At 33.6% G+C, this 22,181-nt stretch overlaps 1 protein-coding gene across 1 annotated transcript in view; it reads left to right on the forward strand.

Moving 5' to 3' along the window:
- KLHL1 (kelch like family member 1) overlaps positions 1 to 22,181 on the forward strand; it is a 333,377-nt gene that overhangs the window by 67,377 nt on the left and 243,819 nt on the right. The window lies entirely within an intron of this gene.

The following is a 22,181-nucleotide window of genomic DNA, read 5'->3' on the forward strand; positions in this document are numbered from 1 at the left end:
CAAAGTTCTATCCTGAAGAAATGGGGGCTTTATTGGGAGCCATGGAGGAAGGGAAAAGAGCAACATATACTTTGAACTGATTCTAAAAGGGATTGATCCTATCGATCCTTCTGCCATTCTCACTAGGCACTTTTTCTCACCAAAGCAGTCACTGTATCTCTATGCCTTCTTACTTCGTCTCTGTTTTTCCAGATCAGCATTCAGGAATACAAAGTTTATAAATGAGAAGTAGTTTTATTTTTCTACCTTTTAAAGGTAGTGTATTTTTAAAAACAGTCAAAATACTACAATAGTCTTTTAAAATGTAAACAAATATCCTATACTACGTGGTTGTCTTTCTCCATATTTAATCTTTCCTATTCACTCTTGTATTTGGGAATATTCCCTCATTACAGTCACTCTAAACTACCAACTTTATTCACATTATGAGCTACCTGAAACATACACAACCAGGCGTGAGTTCAATAACTTGTTATTTAGAACTCTTTAAGGATCAAATTGAAGATCTAGTCTAAGGACATAATTTTCCAACAACTCTACACTCTCATTCTTCCATATATTTTTTTTATTTTATACTTAGGTTCCCCCTTTTCAGTAATTCATCCTTCAGTGCACAACTCAAATGGTGTCTCCTCCCTCTCTTGCTCTCTCTCACACACAGACACACACACCTCTTAAGTTCTTAAATGGTAGCAACACTTTCTTAAACATCTTTGAATTTCTGACAACTGCACAATTCTTGGCCTTTATTAGGGGCCTTATAAATATGTATTGTATTATTTTTACCCATGAGGAAGCAGGAGCCCAAACTGGCTAAGTGCCCTGTTCAATATCATAGTCATCTAGTGGCAATAGTGGGACAACAATCGAAATACACTAACTCTCAATTCAATGTTTCTTTATACATAGTACATGAATAAATGCAGTACATAAATCTAAATTAGAACTTTGCAAAATCACACTGTATTTCTGGACACTTAAAACTGAAATTCTGAAAAATGTCATATCCCTTCTAACTTAACTATATGCAGTACTATTTTGCTGTTCAATTAGTCATGTCTAAGAACAATTCATGCAGGGGCCCAACGTGTGGCCAAGTGATTGAGTTCGCTTGCTTCACTTGGGTAGCCCAGGGTTTCGCTGGATCCTGGGCACAGACATGGCACCGCTCATCGGGCCATGCTGGGGCGGCGTCCCACATGCCACAACTAGAAGGACCTTCAACCAAAATATACAACTATATACTGGGGGGATTTGGGGAGAAAAAGCAGGAAAAAAATTCTATTAATTTTACATCATCCAGGGCCTTTTTTTTTCAGTTTCAGCTATACATTTATCTCTTGCAACATGTTGAAACGATAGTGATTTGTGACTATTTTAAATTTCTATGTATAACTTCCTTTCGTGCTATCAAATATTCATTAATCTAGATTGCCTGTTTATTACTGATCCTGTCATGCTTTAACAAAGGAGCTCTTTCAATACAAAAACTCGCAGCCAAAAGGATATCCTCTTTGCCTCTGACTTCAGGATGCTCCTGCAGTGAGCAGGCGTTTTGGATGACTTCAAGAGAAAGGTCAATGCGAATTGACGAGGCTTGCTATCCCTTTCCTGAGCCTTCGAAACATTTCACCTGAGTCAGTGCTTTTGGGGCTGATGTTTTATTAGCTTTAGAGCTTTCGCTGAGGAAGTTCTGTTTCTGTTATTTTAGCAGACTGGCAGTCAGTCTATGGCCAGCATAAAGATGTTCAAAGAAAGTTTACATAGGTAAGGCAATTTAAGCACCTAAAATGCTTTTAAATTGGAAAAAAGTAAACAAAAATAACATAAAAATAGTTTTGGAAAGTTACATATTTACAAATTGGAGTTATATTCTGAATTCAAATGGCATCTTTTCAGATTAACTTAACATATATGTATGTGTATATATCCAGATAGATAGATAGGAGTTGGGTGTACAGATGTAGGGTGAGCAGTGTTCTCAAGATCTGTAATCAATTATCCCAGAAACTATTATTTAAATATTTCATGCATGTTCTTTTCCTGATGTTCTGTTCAGTAGTAAGAGCACAAATAAAAAATAAAAGAAAACTAAATCCCATTGCACAGCAGGGACCAGAATTCTTTAGGATAAGGAAGAAATGAAGTATCAACCTGAGCATCTATATTGATGTATAAAATAATTCCACCTCGCAATCAACTAAAGAAGATAACCTCTTAGATCCTGGTCTATGCTGTGAACAGTAAACAGAGGCCTTGGTCTTGTTAGCACATCATTCTCATAGAGTATATTTAAACATCCATGAAAAATTCTTGTTTACCATTGTATAAAATTCTGGACCTCATTTAGGAAAATTAGTCAAAAGGCCTTGACTATAATTCATTTGAGTGGCAGCTTCAGATAGTGGAGATATTGAGGCTTTGGTTAGTTTTCTGCAGGGTCACATGAAGTTCATGTGTATGCAAATGCCAGATTCTCCATTAGAAATATAATGCTTTCTTCATGGGACTGTTGTGAATTTTATAAATAAAACATCTAAAAGGCCTGACCAATATTAGCAACTCCTAAACTATTAGCTATTATTATCCCTGTGATTGTCCTTTAAACCAGAGGTTTTCATACTGGAGTATACGTACCCTTTGGGGCACAAGAAGACTCTTCAGGGGCTAAAAGTGTTGGATGCTGTTTAAGGGAATCAATTGGCATACCTTCAACTTTCAGAAGCACCCCTTCCTAAATTTGATCCTTGTAAGAATGCACCTGTGCTGTGCAAATTCTCCTTTTTAACTCCTTTTCACAATTATCATTCTCCTAAGTTACAAAAAGGAAAAACGGAAGAAGGAAAGGAAGGAAAGAAGAAAAAGGAAAAAAGGAAGAAAAAGAGGAAGAAATCCTTTCTCCCAATCCAAATCCTGCAGTGGAGCTTTGGGTGTTAAAAACTCCTGAAAACTGAATAAAGAGACAATTCTAGAATACATTCATGTTGAGGGAGAACCTCCAGAAAGAAAAGAAAAGAGGGCTTCTGTAAGAAAATAACAACAAGGGCTCTCTTTATTGCAGCTTGATGAAAAAGTCATGGCAAACCTCTCTGTTTTTCTGTCTCTGCCCACTTCCTCACTCTCCATCTCCCTGTCGACCTATGAGTTACAATTCAGAAGTGATATGGTCATCATGGGAATAGAAATTACCACGTTTCTTCACGTTAAAAAAACTGTCAGACTTTTAAAATTAAAATTGTCTCATTTAGCTGGGTATTTTGCCAATTCAGTTTAATGAGAGATATTTTCCGTACATTAAATGAACTAAATTTGCTGCTACAAGATTTTAAATATGTATATTTAAAGCCCATATTAGTCAGCATTCTCCAGAGAAAGAGAACCAATTATACACATATATTTACTTGAGGAATTGGCTCATGCGATTGGGGAGCCTGAGAATCCCAGGATCTGCTGTTTGTAAACTGGAGACTCAGGAAAGCTGTTCATGTAATTCAGTCCAAGTCCAAAGGCCTGAGAAGCAGAGAAGCTAATAGTGTAAATCCCTGTCGGAGGGCAGGAGAAGATGAAGTGAGATGTCCCAGCTCAGCAGCGAGGCAGGAAAAAGGAGTGACTTCTTCCTTGCTCTGTTTTTTGCTCTGTTTAGGCCCTCAACTGGATGATGCTTACTCACATTGGGGGGATCAATCTACTTTACTAAATCCACAGATTCAAATGCTAATCTCATCCAGAAAACCCCTCACAGACACCTAGAAGTAACGTTTAATCTTGGTACCCCACGGTCAGTCAAGCAACATAAAATTAAACATCATGAAGTATATCAACAATATCTAAAATGCTACGTCATGTATCTTTTGCAACTAATTAGATTTTGTGATAAGCATTTTTAACATCAAAATAAAAATGTGTGAGAAAGCTAATTCCAAAGGGAACATATGGACTTTTATAATGGTAGTATCTGGTAATCACCCACTAAGCAGGTTTTCAAACGTAGTATAACAAAGAAAGAACAACCTGACATGTTGTGGAACCTGACTGAGGCAAGCCATCACCCATACTTCTCACAAATATTTAACTTTTAGACCAAAATTTCCATTTATTGGCCATATAAAGGATACATAAACAATTTAGAAAACACTATGAGAAAATAATCATACAAAGTCATGTTGTGAGATGTTCTAGGGAGAATTGTCCTGGTTGCTTCAACAAAGTAAATGTCATGGAAAAAAACAAGAAAGGGAATTTTGGAGGAACTGAAATGGCTCTAGGTTAAAGGTGTCCAAACAGATACAACAAACAAGTGGAATCTTTGAACTTGATTGAATCCTAGAATAAAAAATATTAACAGAATGAAAGATGTTTAGGTCATGGAAATATGAATATAAACTGAGATTCTGTTATGGAATTATTGGTAATTTTCTAGATGGTGAAGATAGTGTTGAGTTTATGTTATAGAACGTATTTATTCTTAAGAAATTCATCCCAATTTACTTTGGAGTGAAGTGTCATTACACGCTTAATACACCTCCTAGTGTTTCAGGGAATAATAAGTATGTGTGTGTGTTGAGCAGGGGTGGGAGTGGGGGGTGCTGTAAGCACATGTGTGTATGGAGAGCTATAGAGCAATAAAGCATATGTGACAACATTTTAGCAATGAATCTGGTGAAGGGCATATGAGTATAGTATTTTCAACTTTTTAATAGGTTTGAAAGGTCTGATAGATTTCAACACTTTCTAAAGAAAAAGCCAGTGAAATGTTGTATGTAAGCCCTCAAAAATATATGAAAGAAGATATACTTTTCCAGCATCCTAAAGGTATATTGAACAAAGGTATGTGAACAAAAACCATTCAAGAACACTCTTTAAACAGAGGAATCCTTTAAGAGGGCATAGGCATATTATCCATCTGGAAAACATAATCCAAACTTCAACATAAATAAGCTGTGATGTGGTTCTGGGCTCTGATGTAGTTTTGCTCAGTAGAGATTTTATCTTTCTTGAGAACTCTTAATACAGTTACAGTGTGCCAGATTGCTTGCTTTATAAACTATGCATCACGGAAAGCATGAAATTAAGGCATAAAAAGGCTTAAGCTTCAACATATGCTTAGAGAATAACTTCACATCTGTCCGTTTCAGATGGCAGCACATAAAATAACTAGCTCTGTGTTTTGCCAAACTCATCTAACTTCATTGTCTAGTACACTAATTTGCATACATAAAACATCAAGGGATTTTGCTTATATTCTTTACTTGTCTTATACCTTAAGATCAGCTAAATAGTAATTTTAGGATTACTCTAAATAATAATGGACATTTTTATCAGTTCTTTATATCAATTATTTTCATGATATGCCTGTTTGTCCATGATATTTAATTACAGACATTATTTTTCTTTTCTTAATTTTAATATTTAGAGTACAATAAAGACAACAACACAGAATATCTTTATGTATTGTGCATAAAATTCTGTTTTTCACCTCATCTCATTAAACAAGTGAGAGTCATTTGTCACAGGGGTGATAACAAAAAGATATACAAGAATCAGATCAATGGAACAGAATAGAGAGCCCAGAAATCGATCTATATAAATACAGTCAACTGATCTTTGAGAAAGGAGCAAAGGCAATACAATGGAAAAAAGACGATCTTTTCAACAAATGATGTTAGAAAAACTATACAGCCACATGTCAAAAAAGGAATCAAGACAGAACCTTACACCCTTAACAAAAGTTAACTCAAAATGCATCACAAACATGTATGTAAAATGCAAAACCATAAAACTCCTAGAAGAAAATACATAAGAAAATCTAGGTGACCTCAGGGGTGGAGATGACTTTTTAGGTGTAGCACCAAAGGCATGATCCATGAAAGAAAAAATTGATAAGCTAGATTTTGCTAAAATTAAAATTTTCTGTCCTTCTAAAGACACTGTCAAGAGAATGAAAAGACAAGCCAAAGGTTGGGAGTTAATATTTGCAAATAACAAATCTGATAAATGATTATTATCTAAAACCTACAAAGAACATTTAAAACTCAACTATAAGAAAACAAACAACCCAATTAAAAAGTAGGCCCAAGACCTTAACAGATCCCTCACCAAAGAAGATATACAGATGGCAAATAGGTATATGAAAAGGTCTTTCACAAAGTACGTCATCAGAGAAATGCAAATTAAAACAAAGAGATACCGTTACACATGCATTAGAATGGCCAAAATCTGAGCACTGACAGTAACAAATGCCTCTCAGGATATGGAGCAAAAGGAACTTGGATTTATTGTCGACAGAAATGCAAAATTATACAGCCACTTTGGAAGACGGTTTGGCAGTTTCTTACAAAATATCCTTATGATACGATCCAGCAATTGTGCTCCTTGGTATTTATCCAAGGGAGTTCAAAATATATGTCCACTCAAAAACCTGCATATGGATATTTATAGCAGTTTGTTTATAATTGCCAATACTTGGACACAACTAAGATGTCCAGAGTAGATAATGTTCTTCAGTAGGTGAAGGGGTAAACTGTGTTACATCCAGACAATGCAGTATTATTCAGTTCTAAAAAGAAATGAGTTATCCAAAAGAAATGGGTGAAGAGAGTAAAAAAAACTATAAAAAAAGAAGAAAGAAAAAGAAAAAAGAAATGAACTATCAAGCCACGAAAAGACATGGAGGAATCTGAAATGCATATCACTAAGTGAAAGAGGCCAACCTGAAAAAGCTACACACTTTATAATTCCAACTATAGGGCACTCTGGAAAAGGCCAAACTATGGAAAGAGTAAAAAGATCAGTGGTTGCCAGGGGTTGGAGAGAGAAAAGGGTGAATACATGGAGCACAGAGGATTTTTAGGTCAGTGAAATGACTGTGCATGTTACTATAATGGTGGATATATGTCATTTTACATTTGTGCAAACCCGTAAAACTTACAACACCGAGAGTGAAACCGAATGTAAACAATGGACTATTGGTGGGAATGATTTGTCAATGTAGGCTCAGCAATTGTTACAAATGTACCAGTCTGGAGGGGGATGTAGATAATAGAGGAGGCTATGCATGTTTGGGGGCAGAGGGCACACAGTAAATCTCTGTACCTTCTGCTCAATTTTACTATGAACCTAAAACTGTTGTAATAAACAGTCAGATAGATAGATAGATAGATAGAGATATGAATCAGCTTAATCCATTATCAGGATAAAACAACACTATACAAAAATAAAGCATTTTAACTATTACTCTTCATTTATCAGTAACATTATTTTAATATATATATAAAGTACTTCCATGTAATGCAATCAGCAGACTTCTGTTACATGCCTTTATGTTCCTAGATTAGCTGTGCACTAGAATTCAGAGATAAAAAGTACAACTGCTCTCCAGGTCGTCTCAGGCTATGGAGCAAGACAGTCCAGTTAGCCAAAGATGAGAACACAGGTAAGTGCGATAAATCTACATCCATGGTGCTACCTTCTGAGAAAAATGAGTAACCTCTAATTTAAGGGCAAAAAATAGGAATTACAAAAGACTTTCTAAGGAAGTGTAATTCTGTGACTCTTGAAGGACTAATGTGAAATACATGAAGTGGAGGAAGAGGTGCAGAAAAAAACCGTGATACTTCTTTAAGCCACCTCAGCTAGTGAAACACGCTGGAGAAATCAGACTGCCTTGCACGTCAGTGCCGTTACAAATGTTTGTCTTGAACCTCTATTTAGCTGTTGATGCTGCTAGGAAATAATTTGAGCTTTGTTTAAGCAGATCTTTTTCCCCATTTAAATTATTAAAGAATTTTAATATTCAAGAGACAGTATAATGGTGTAGTTAAAGGCATGAAGTCAAATTGCCTGGATTCACACCAGCATCGTTGACAAACTGTAACTTCGGGCAAGTTATTTACCTCTCCTTAGCTCAATTCCATCAACTGTAAAATAGAAGTTATATGAGCATCTAATTCTGAAAATAGTTGTGGAATTTAAAGAGATAACATTTGTAAAGTAATTAGCACATCATCCAGTATAAATATTCAATAAGTGTTAACTGTTATTATTTATCTTTCACCAAATTTCCTGCTCCTCCTCCACACCCCGGCTCTTAGCAGTTAAGGACATCTGTAACGTCTCTGAGATAAGTGAGACCAGCTGGTGAGGAAGCTTTCTCTTCTTGTGTCCCACATGCTGAGTGCCTGAGTTTGGGGACTTTTTTAACTAGGAATGGGCTCCTCAGTTCTGTGATCCTCCTTCCTTTGGGATGTGTATCCTATCTCTGCCTTTGTATTCCTCTCCCAGCTCTACTCCATTTTTCGTTTTGGATTTTCAACACATCCCTTTCGTACTGGTTCTCTGCTATGGACTTTTAAACACCTCATGTTTCTTCTGTCTCGAAACAAATAACCTTCCCAGGGTTAGATGTTTCTCTTTGGCTAGCCCTCAGAGCATTTCTTTTCCTCTCTTTTTTTCTTTTTATTGAAGTAAGATTGGTTTATAACATTATATAAATTTCAGGTATATATTATTGTATACATTTTGACTTCTATATAGGCTACATCGTGTTCACCATCAAAAGTCTAGTTTCCATTCATCACCATACAAATGCTGCTGTTTACCTCAATCACCCTCCCCTTACCGTCTACCCTCCTAGTAACCACCAATCTGTTCTCTGTATCCACATGTCTGTTTGTTGTTGTTTTGTCTTCCACATATGAGTGCAATCATACTGTATTTGCCTTTCTCCGTCTGACTTATTTCACTTAACATAACACCCACAAGGTTCATCCATGTTGTTACAAATGGCATTTTATCTTTTCTATGGCTGAGTACTATTTCATTGTGTATATATGCTACATCTTCGTTATCCATTCAGCTGTTGATGGACACTGTGGTTGTTTCCAAGTCTTGACTATTGTAAATAGTGCTGCAAAGAACATTAATATATTTTTGGATATGTTTCCTCAGGCAAGGGAAACAAAAGCAAAAATAAACAAATGGGACTGCATCAAACTAAAAAACTTCTGCACAGCAAAGGAAACCATTAACAAAACAAAAAGACAACCTACTGATTGGGAGAAAATATTTGCAATTCATATATCTGATGAGGGGTTAATATCCAAAATAAAGAAAGAACTCATACAATTCATCCACAACGACAAAAAAAAACCCTAACAATCTGATTGAAAAATAGGCAGAGGATCTGAACACTTTTCCAAAAAGATATGGCCAACAGGTTCATGAAAAAATGTTCATTATTATTAATTATTAGGGAAATGCAAATCAAGACCGCAATGAGATATCATCTCATACCCATGAAGGACTATTAAGAAGACAAGAAATAACAAGTGTTGGAGAGGGTGTGGAGAAAACGAAACACTCATACACTGCTGATGGGAATGTAAACTGGTGCAGCCCGTATGGGAAATAGTATGGAGATTCCTAAAAAAATTAATAACAAAACTACCATATGATGCAGCTGTTCCACTATATCCAGCGCCCTTATGTTCACTACAGCATTATTTACAATAGGACATTGCTTCATGGTTTAAGAGTCTTGCAAGAGTGATCTATACTGAAGTCTCATTTCTTGGAATCTGATTTCAAGTCATGACATTCCATCCAAATGATTGCCATCAAGTTATTAATGACACACAAAAAATCCAGTAAATATTTTATTTTCAAATGTTCCATCCACTTCTGTAGCATTTAACCAGCTGAAGTTTCCATTATTATCCTCTCACCAGTTGCTTTAGTGGCACTAATCTCTTCTGTTTCTATCTTGTCTTTTTGGCTTCAAGGCTTTCTCGTCCTTTTAATATTGGTGTCCCTAAAGACCTTCTGTTTTTCTCACTTTATAAAACATCCTAAAATGACGTTATTCTAACCATTGGTTTCAACTCCTAACTATATACTATTGAGTCTCAGGTATTTTTTTCTACCCAGACCTCGCTTTAAATCTTCAGATCCTTTATTCAGCTTGGATTACTTACATGTACCTCCAACTCCACAATTCAACTAAGCTAAGTGTTTTTTCCAACCTGAGCCTTTTCTTTGCTTCCAGTCCCAATAAATGACACAGTCATCCCACAAGTCACCTAAGCGCTAAACTCCAAAATCACTTGAAAATTATCTGTCTCCAGCATTCTCTAAAATCAGAAACTAATCTTCATAGAGCTTTACCTCTCATCTGCTTAGATCAGATCTGCATTACTTTTGGCTTGTACTGCTGTAACAGCTAATTAGCCTTGAGGAATAAGGCAGCAGGCTGGGTAAGGGACAGTCTCTAAATCCCCACTGTCTGACTTCTGTTCTTGGCTCTGCTACTTTATAGAGGTGTGACATTGTGTAGTTTACTTTATTTCCCATTTCTCAACTTCTGAATCTATGAAATGGGGATAGTCATAATACCTAGATCATAGAGTTGTTGTAATAACTGTATTAACATAGACAAAATACTGCCTACTATATGGTAAGTGCTATATCAGGATTAGTTGCTATTTTAGCTCCCCTTAAATTGCTCACCATAACTTTCAAGGTAAATTTTAAACATTTTTTTTCTTTGCACATAAAGTCCTTTATGATTTCAGCCCCTCTTTTAACATTACATTTACCTCTTGGTTCTCCCCAGAAAGCATGCTGAGATTAAGCCATGACATTACACTCGAGCGCTGTATAATGTTTTGCATTATTTGTTTTTTACTTCCAGACCTGCAATTCTGTTTTCTTTGATTTTTTAACATTAAGATTTTATAGTCATAGTAGTGTGTGTGTGTATGTATATATATAATCTACTGCTTCCAATTCAATGATGAATTCTGAGTGTGTTTGTGAATCACTTTTTATTAGTATAAATCACTCTAAAATTTTTGTTATAATTTTTTTTTGTTTTGCTTAAGTTTTTTTGTAAGTAATACAGTATGTGTTGTAATACTGTGTGTGTTGTTTTAAAATTGTTTAAAATACTATGGAACAACAATATATACTTCTAGAAATCTATTCCAATTAAAGGGGAAAATGAGCTAACATATGTTTACCAACATATTTTTTCCCACTAAAGCAAATATGTTTTGACTATCTGTTCCTTTGTTTTAGCTCTCATATATTTCAGCCCCAGAAGCTCAGTAAAAATTTATAAACAACTAACATCATTATCATCGTTCATACACTACATTTTTATAAGACTTCACAATGGTTTAAACACACTGACATTATATAAAGGTCCCAAAGCAATTGGAATAAGATTTTGAATCTTAGAGATTCTCATTATAAATGCATGGATAATAATATGAGAAGTGTGAAAACATCCAGACTTTATTTTACACTTCCTTATCGTTTTCACTAGCTTTCAATTTGACAGATTCCATGATGATTTCCTTAGCTGTCACACTCAAAACATAACATTTGTATGTTTTTTCCCCTTTACCTTTTATCATCTGATAGACGCTATTAGAATTCTTATTATGGACTGCACCCAAGTGTTCTGAATTCTTCAAACAAAAAACCAATAAATTTTATAGCCACATAAAATGATCGATTTTTGATAAAGTTGGGCACTCATTTTAGCTTCAGTATTCACTCTCTATTTTCCTCACACTGTTTATTATTAACTTGGGTTATTATGAAACTGGATTATATCCTGCTATTTAAACAGAAAATTAATGTTAACATTGGAAATATCAATCCATTTCAGCTTATTTTTGTCTCACTTCTTTTGGAAAAAATCATTTCTTTTTCTCATTCAAATAGATTAATCCACATGAGCACCTGAAAAATGAAGATATATTTTATTATTTTATATTCTGTATCGATGCTTTTTATTAGTATTCTATTTTGTGGAATATATGTCCCTAGAGAAAACACGGGATTGAATATATTTTCTCTCCTAAAATTTGTTTCCCAGTATTTCTTATATTAGCCAACAAGCAAATGCAACCTATTTATGCAAAGAACTGTGCATTTTTTTTTTGTAATTATAAACCTTAGAGTCTATACCATAAACTCAGCTTAAATCAGTGCTTTTGGTGTCTATAACAAGTATCAATAAAATGACTTGCTTTATTAAATCAGAATTTACGGCATGCAGAAGCCTATATTTTACGAGTATGGAATGTGTTCTATAATATAGTTAAACTGCATCCTAGGCATCTGTGGTATAACAAACTTCTACTCTACCAGTGCAAAATGATACATCTTAGAATTTTGTTTTTTAACAGCTTTCAAATATTTTATAACAGCTACAATGTAAATACAATACTGAATTCCCATAGGAAACTAAGTAACCTGATTCATTTTGTGCACGAATTCAGAAGATAAACCAAAATATTAGAAATCAAAACACAGTTGCAGGCTACTACAATACACAGAGCAATGCTTCAAATTCATTCATATTCCACTCTGATAAATTAAGGTAGAAATACGCCACTGTTGTTACACCACTACCTAGCTCTTTCTCTAAGTTACCAACAAGGAAAGAAACCTATAGTGGGACACGGAAACTTTTATTACTGCCCAGATTAATTAAAACAGCTGTGAAAAACTCCTCTACCATCAAGTGGAGTAACAATGCAATACGTAATCACAATTGGCATTTGCTGCTGGGTTCTCCCATTTCCTTTCTTCTCTTTTTGCCAAAAATACTTTCAAAGTATTATTTTAAAGTCTAGAATTGCTTTCAATGTCATATTTTGAAGTGATGCTTTGCTTTTTAAGATGTTTTTGACTATATCTACTCTTCATATTGGGATTTTCTCTTTATTTCCTTCTGAATTAATAGGACACCAGAATTTGGTGTACTTGGCCTTTATTTCCTAATGATATTTTTAAATGTTTTGTTGCAGTATCTAGTTTAGAGTTCTTCATGGAAGAGAATTATAAAGAGTACATAAGAATGTACACGCAAATAATATTTGAAATGAAAAATAAAAAAGATAAGAGCTAAATTTACATAGGTTAAAAATATAAAAAGTATGGTATAGAGAGATTTTTTTAAAAGTTCTATGAGTTTCTAGTACAATCATGAGTTTAATAACATGTACTATCCCTCAAACGGCATCACCAGGGCTCCTTCTCCCCCTCCAAAGACTTGCCAAACAAGTCGCCTCCTGAAGTTTACAGGCAGGAGAAGCTTCTTTAGGTAAAATCTACCTCAAGAACCAAGAATTTAAATTTGTGTCAATAAATTAAAGTAAAAATTCATCAATAGGCTAATAAAATGAAGAGTGAAAGAGATAGGCAAATATAATTTCAAGATTCCAGTTTAGAAGATAAATAAGTAGAGGGTGAAAATAATTAAGAGAATATCAACTAGGAGCAATAAAAATTGAAAATAATAAAAATATAAACTGATGGGAAGGAAAACAAATGCTAAACTGAGGCAAAACCTTTGCTCTTAAATGACGAAGGAAAATGTGGGGAATTATTCAAAGTGGGACAACTAGATACAAAGTAAAACAAAACATGGAAGCCTTCATAACCATTCAGTTTTCCTGGAAAACAGTGGCTATTTATGAAATTTTCAAGCTTAATAGAATTTTAAAAATATCGTTCTGGACGCATTATTAATAAATTTATGGGGACTCCACCAATATTTCATGCATTATGTAATTATCAAGGGCAAATACCTGCTCTCTACATTTGGAAAAATATAAACAGACTTTGGAGGATGCTATAAACATTTGAGTAATAAGAAGCAACAAAATTTAACTAAATGTTTCCTGAATAGAGTAACAAATATTTTGAATAGATAAAGATGAGTCCTAATCCTAAACTTTTCTAAGAACCGGATTTCCTTACCTAGAAATACTGATACCACATTATCTACCTGGCCCTCTCAATCTCAAGTGTGGATCTGCACCTGTAAAAATAATATCAGAACAGTGAGGTTCAGAGCAAAATTCTCAAGACAGGGGTTGATCTATCCCTTGGAATCAATAGCTGATGTGATGGCTGATAGAGAAAATATAACTCCTTGATTCTTCTCTTTCTTCTTTCTTTTCTGTCCAAAGAGATGCTGTTCAACATGGAAAGGGCAGAAAAGATATTGGCTAAGGCAATTAAAATGTGAGCAGGGGAAGGAAGAGTATAAATAACTACTCAAAATGAGTTTAGTATCTGGTCTAGATATACTAAAATGGTAAGCATACAAATGAGACTCTACACTTTTTGAAGCATATCAGCAATCAGGAATGAATCCATATGGCTAGAGGAAAGCAAATTAGCTGCTTTCCAAAAGAGGGGGACAAGGACTCTTCAGACTACAGTCCTATGAGCTTGATATTAATGATGGAAAAATGGACTAGCGAATTTTAAGATTTTGTGAATCCTAGAAAAGAAATCAGTAATCATTATTGATGATTTTCTAGATTAATTTGGACAATTGAATTAAGGTGATGGACGAAGTCTTTATTTCAGGAAGACATTTCATTTTTCCATGCAGATAAAGTAGAGCAATAAGCACATACGAAAGGATATTTGTTATTAGTTGAACCATTTCATTAAAAAACTGTTGAAGAATAGAATGATGAGAAGTTTTCCATTGTTCTCTCCTTGGGTTTGATTATTCAATAGTTTTATCCATTATTTTGCCAAAGGATAGAAATCATACGCTTCAAATTTGTGTGATTGTAAGATGGAAAATATTGCAAAATTTTATATAACACAGTCCGAAAGGATGCTGGCAGGCTGCATCGATCAAGATAATGTTTAATAAACATGCAAACTCTGCATGAGGTCCAAAAATAAATGAATGCAGGATATGTAAGATGCATGTTAGTAGTATTGTATGTCAGGCATAATTCAGGGATTTAGTTGACAGTGGTAGTCCTTCCCTCTTTTTTACCGTCATCATCCATATTTAGTTATAGATCCAATACTTTTAAGACAAAAAGTATACAAACATTAATTCATTCAGCCTAGTTACAGATAGTACAGCCAAAATAATTAATCAGTTATTACTTATTTGTTAATAGAAAAGTAAAGCAAGATTTCAAATTATGTTGCCCAGTTCAATGCTATCATTGAGATATGTTGTGTGTGAAGCCAAGAAAAGCATCTGACTCTCAATAGACAAGAGGTTTTTTTTTGGTGAGGAAGATTGGTCCTGAGCTAAATCCATTGCCAATCTTCCTCTTTTTGCTTGCGAAAGGTTGCCCCTGAGCTTACAACCATGCCAATCTCTCTCTTTTTTTTGGTATGTGGGGCACTGCCACAGCATGGCTTGATGAGCAGTGTGTAGGTCCACACCTGGGATCCAAACCCACGAACCTGGGGTGCCGAAGCGGAGCACACAAATTTAACCACTACACCATGGGGCAGACCCGAGACAAGAGTTTTTATAAATCATCTATGTTTTCACTGCATGTAAGTGGTATCTAAGATACTATTTAGACTAGTTGAACAAAAATGATAAATTATTTGGCACTCCAAATACATTTTGTGTCATAAGATTTATACAAAATAAACTTTTATTTTAAGCTACATTATAGGTAGCATTTGGATTATATGCATTTTCCATACTTACAGACAATGGTAGTCTAAAATAAACATTTCCAATAACACATAACCAATTCAATGAAAACTGATTTGTTTGTTTATTTAAAATTTCCTTTTTAAAAAAGTCCTAGAGAAATGCTCTCCCTCTTTTCCTTCAATTTGTGTAATTTTTGCCACACTTTTTTTCTTTCTCCTACCATGCACGTTCTTTTGGTGTAATTATGCACAAAGATTCAATTAAGTCATCAGTATAGAGCAAGAGAAACAAAAATGAGCTCTTTATTTTCGAGCTATTCCTCCTCATTTTCTTCAAAGAAGACATCAAATATGAAGAAATAGAAATGACTTTAAGATTAGAAAACTTGGTGATCTCATATACATGTGCTGTATATTTTGGTTGGAGCCTTACAGGAAGATAAAATGTTCTTAATTTTTGAAAAGGAAATAACTTTTAAAACACAGGAAACTAACAAAAAGTGAAGAATCAATTTATTTCCAATTGGTACATAAATTATTTTAAAAGACCAAAAAGTAATGGTGTTTCAAAGTTTACAATTCAGTTTATTTCTGTCTTTAACTCTGAATTTGTCTTCAGGCTGAGCATAAATCTTGATCTGTAAATCTTCATTTTCTTTTGTAAGGTCGGCTTTGCAATTCTGTGTCTACAATCCCACCAAGAGGATTTCAGTTGTTTTTTTTTTTTTTGTTAGGAAGCCCAGACTAGCCAGTGAGGGGATTGCCACAGAGTATCTTTTGACACTCAGACTAGTAGACACACTGCTGAAAAGACCATAACTTAGTTAATATTTAAGACACCTTGCTTAATTTTCAGGTGTTGCCAAAAAGACTATAACTTATTAAATAAATATTATGATTATGAGAAGTATTTTAAAGAGAAACATAAAAAGAATAATTTAGAGGTGTTTGAGAAACTAGCTTTTTCCATTTGGAATTATCTTTTTTAGTCAATGAAAATGTCTGTGGGAAGTCGGTGACGGAAAATAAGGGAGAGAATAAAAAGAAAAGTTTGACTGGAGCTCACCTTTGGGATTTTGCATGACGGCAATCATTTCGTGCATACAATTCAATATATCGCCAGATTCCATGTTGATGTCTCCATCCTTATCTTAATGGATCTATGGAAAGTATTTCATGCGCTTTATCTCTCTACACTTTCTTGCCCGTTTAAGACACCAATATTGCTTGTTTTTTTGTTTTGTTTTTTGTTTTTTTATTTCTCACTGGCAAGTTCTTAGCTTCATTTGCTGGTTCTTCTCAGGACTCTGTTCTCGGACATTTTACCTTTGCCACATGCAGTCACTACCTATGTGGTCTGACCCAGTGGCACATTTTTAAATACCACCAATAAAAAAATATAGTACCCAAATTTATTAGTCCAACTTTTTTTTTTTAAAGATGGACACCTGAGCTAACATCTGTTGCCAATCTTCTTTTCTCTTCTTTCTTTTCTCTTATCCAAAAAGAGGTAAGTAGTGTGAGGAGAATAATTGTGAATCTTAGATGAGAACCACACAATTACAGATGAGAGAGCTGTGGAAAATATAGGGAAGTTATTAGGACAAATGACCAATTATGTTTTCCCTAGTAGGTTTTTAATGTATGTATCACACGCTTATTTGAGTACACAGCCAGCCAGGCACATAAGTGTACCCAAATATGGGGGCCATATCTCTAGACATGGTAAATAGATATTCACACTCTTAGAAGTCCACAAGATGGCAAACATCTTTATGACCCTGCAAAGTAGGACCTCAGATATGAAAGCTAGCAATGAAATACAAGGGCATTTTCCCAAATAAACGAAACACCTGAGGTTTCTCATAACCTTTATTCCTAAGAGAATGAGGATTCCCTCTCTGAGTCACAGAAGCCTTAAAATATTTACTTTTGATTAAATATTTAAAACAAAATCTCTAAATACAATCGTGACAACCTGATTTTCAATGCAACAAATTTAGAACATGATTAAGCAAAGTAATAAGCACTTGAGAAAATGTTGCTCTAAAATAAATACTTCCAAAGATTTGAACGCTGGAAAATTTAAAGCTAGAACTCTTACAAGAAGAGTATACTATGATACTAAGGAAAACAGAATAGCAAGGGCCACCAAATCTGAATATACCAATACCTATTAATGCCACACTACATTCACTTTCAACATGAAATCATAAACATTATAAATTTTGTATATTATCTAGCATGTTGTTGAGAAAAAAACTTATCAAATTATGGGTAATATTTCCTGCCAATAAAAATGCCAATTGTTTTATTATACTACGTTTATTATCAGGATCATATTAAGTAAAGAAAAGCATTTTGAGTAAAAACAGTGAGTTTTGACTTCTAGGACAATACTATTTATTAGGTGATATAAGATGGGAGAATGTGATGGGAAATACGGGAGCTAGATATACCTCATTACAAAGAACTTTCCTATGAGTGCTGAAAGTTGCAACTTATGTCGGGGTAAGTTTTAAAGTGAACTAGTAATGTAAGCATTGAATTCTGTACCATTAAAAATATGTTTCAGAGGACCTACAACGAAGAATATACGACTATGTACCGGGGGGCTTTGGGGAGAAATAGGAAAAAAATAAAATCTTTAAAAAAAAAAATGTTTCAGCACGTTTTAGGAAAACACACTGGAGATCAGCTTGCCTTTTCTCCATTAGTCCAAAACTGTCTGATTTTTCTTCAGTAAAGAAAATTTAGCTTTTGTTGTTGTTGTGGCTGTTTTTGTTCAACACCAGATTAGTGATATAATCTATAGTTCAGAGTCAGGTGGAATAAAAAATATGTATTTTAGACCAAAAAATTACCCTGTGTGATATTCCTCTCCGTGGGAGAAACATGAACAGAGACCTCCTGGGGGACTAGGATGTTTATGCCTTCCAACTCCTGCTCAGTACTTAGGCATATAACTCTTTGGGTGGAATACTGTACTTGCTTGTTTTATTCAAATTTTATTTATTTTCCATCTCTCATACTTTCTTTTCTCTTATTCAGTTCATTATTTGAATTGCCATATGTTCAGAGGATAGACTTCCTTTTTCATGACTAGAAATGCATTCTTATACCATATAAGAAGCAGCTGAATGAGCAAATAAGATGCTGCACTATGTAAAGTAATAGAACAAGAAATTTTATAAAGTGAACCAATGTGGTCTTTTCAAGTCCCCAAACCCTCATAGTGAGTGGGTACCTCTGTGTCTTTGTTTGTATTTGTTTTCTTGTTCTGTGTTTTGGTGAATGGATATGGCTTGTCAATATTTTTTTTTTTTTAAATTATCAGTATATGAATTTAGGAAGTACTAGGCAGTTTGAGATTCTTTGCTATTTAATGGTCCACCAGCAAAGCTTAAATGTATAGATTACAGGTAAAGGCAGATCCCATCTCCACACCCCTAGCTGAATTATAAAAAGATGCAAATACCTATCTTTGGTGTTTTCCTTTAAGTTATTCAAAAGTATATCAACTCAAGTCCCATCATTATCTATTCTAGGCTATACTGTTTTTAAAGTAGCTATTTTCCATATACGTCAGAAACTCAAAATCTAAGATTCACTTAAATAATGAGTATATCAATATATACTTACATAGATGCATATGTGATTTTGTGTTGATTTCTGGGAAAAGTTATTTTTTGAGCAGAAATAAATTATTGGAAGAAATTTACAACGAAGTCTAACTTCTAAAATTTTACTGTGTCTTAGTAGATATTTTTCAAAATCAAATGCATATGCTTGATTTACTGCAGTATGAAAAGTCTCAAATATACTTTTTCCGTTCTCATTAGTATCATAGAGTGTTGTTGATAGATTCTCATATTATTTTTAGATTGAATTACCAACACCATTTCCCCTAATACCTATGAAATCTTAGAAAACACTCGATTCATAATTGTGATCAGGTTTTTTACTTAAAACCTACATTTTAACTATAGCTTCATAGCTCTTATGGTTATCATCCATAATGCCAGCAATTTTAATTAACTATAATCTAATATAATGGTAATGTATTTTGATTTAAAAAACAAAAAGAAGAGAAATTTGTGCATATGTAAGATTAACTTGGAAACATCTTAAAATTGTTTATATCTTTCTAATTAAAAAACAAATATAAATGATCTGAAATCAATTATAGTTTTAGATTTTGTGATTATGAAAGATATTTTTCTTCTAACAAATCTCTCAAGGAAATAATTTAATATTATTCATTCATCTTTTTGTTAGGATTTCTTATTTTTTCTTCTAATTAATAAGAAGTGTGGTGATGTAAATTATTGCGGAATCCTGTAATATGAGCCTTTAATACAATAAGCTGTTAAAATTGGTAGCACATTGCAAATGTCAACTTTATATTTGTAGAGAAAGTTGTAATTTAAACCATCATGTTTGATAATTACTGTTCTTTTGTTATAAACATAAGTTCATTTCAAAATAAAAACAAATTGAGTACAAATTAAATTTTAAAATATTTGAACATGTTGACCATTTCATGGAGCACCTATTATTTTTCTACTTCTACAATTTTAAGAGAAACACTTAATGGTAGATAACAATAATTCTAGGCCTGAGCAGCCAGGATCATCTAAAGCACAAGTGATATACTGGTCGAAACTAGAAATTTATGTATTTTGAGTTCACACTACTAGACAATGAATGTCAAATTACTAAATAATAAAATTAACTATCGTTTGTGACTGGTTATTAACCTAATTATTAATGCAAATAATTAAGAAAATTTTTAGAATAAGGAAGATTTCCTAGACATGCAGTCTAGATTCTTTTACATCTAAATTATTTGAAAATATTTTTTCGTTTTAAACACATTTTGCGTACAAGCATGTCTCTTCTTAACTGAACTCTGCCAAATCATACCTAGTAGACACTAGGCTCCTCCTGTAGCTTAGGGCAGTAGGGCAGTCTGCAATATCTTTCTCCTGAATTTTACCAGTATTAGATTCTCTCACTTGGTACTGACAGTAGTATACTTAAGATAAGTTTTTTGATGTTATGAGAAAAGAGACCTTGAAGCTTGTTTACATCTTTGAATTAGATCGGTTTACACACATTGAAAAATGCGCTACAATTACCGCATTACATAATATATCCATGTATAATAAACTTCTCATTAAAATAGTGACTTTCAACCCTTCTTTTACTAAAGTCATGTAACAAAACATCACGGAAATAGCCAATGTGCCGTTCCAATGTAGTCCACTCCCAGAGTGATCAATTTAAAATGAAGAGACGTCTTCACTTTGCTAAATTAACAGGCAACATTTCTGATTGCAAAATGCACCTTTGAAATCCATCTGGAGATCAATCCTTTACTGCTGTGACATATTTTAATCTTTTTCTGTCAAATGGCACATATTTATTAACCAAAAAAACAGTAAATTTTTCAGATATGTGATTATAGTGTAAAATGATGGAAAAATTATATCCAAATTTTATCATAGAGGAACAAAATTTGACACAATTTTGCAGTATTTATTTTATAAAATTTTAGTTTACATGATTCAAAAGTACTGATTTGTTTATTTGGAGAGTTATAGTAACAAAAGTTAGAAAAAAGATTTGTTGAAATTAAATAATATATTAAACAGTAAAATACAAGTTCAGAATATCTCAGAATATTAAAGATAAGGAGAAATGAATAGAATAAAAGTTAGCATGCAGAAATTCCATTGCAGTTTTTGTAATTGAAATGCACATTTGACTCTAAACTTCTTTATATATAACATGAAAATTTAAATGTTAAATAGTTCTCATTTGAGAAAAAAGGTACAATTTCTTTAGTTAGGCAAAGTTTATCCTTTTATTTGATATAAAAGAAATGGGGCTTCACGTGAGATACACTGAGAAAATAATTACCATCCTCAACAGTATTACTATAGAAATAGTGCGGTTTCCCAAACACTGCCCTTTAGAGGATCTTTTGATAAAAATTGAGGGTATAAACTTAAAATTTCATTTAATAAAATAAATATTGAGTGGAATGAAGTCAATTAATGCTCTTCATTGAATCAGAACACAATGTTATGCAATTTAAATGTTGCTAGTAAAAGTATTCATTTATCCAAAATATTAATCACTGGCTATATGTTGCTTTACTTGAATAATTGCTAAATGTACTAAGATGAGTAAAAGAGAGTCTCTGACTCTCAAAGTTGAGAAAGACAGATCTAAAACAACTAAGCAAAACACAATGTTGACATGCTATCATTCATATCAAGAAACTGAGAACACGAAGTGGAAACATACAAACAGAACAACAGAATGTGAATGAAAAAGTGAAACTCAAGACTCAAAGTTAGGTACCAAGAAACTCAGGTACAAAACATATCAAAAAAAAAAAAAATAACAGGATTTGACAGCGTTGTTTTCTCCAAGGGTGTTATATCCATGGCTCCTGGGCTCCATGCAGTACAGAGAGGAAGACACTGCAACAGATCCATGACTCAGAATCAACTCATAGTCACAGAATTTTCAGATATTTAGGATGGTTTTAACACGAAGGTTGTGTGAGCATTAAATCCTTGAATGGCTCCAGTTCATCCACAGAATAACTATAGAAGCAAACAAAAATTTTTTATGATCTGAACCCTGCTATCTCTTAGAACTTACTGCATGCTGCTGTTCCCCGTATGTCAATTAATTACTATTTCTCCTTCAAAAGTTCA

Source organism: Equus quagga, chromosome 6, assembly GCF_021613505.1.
Source record: "Equus quagga isolate Etosha38 chromosome 6, UCLA_HA_Equagga_1.0, whole genome shotgun sequence".
NCBI classification, from domain to species: Eukaryota; Metazoa; Chordata; class Mammalia; order Perissodactyla; family Equidae; genus Equus; species Equus quagga.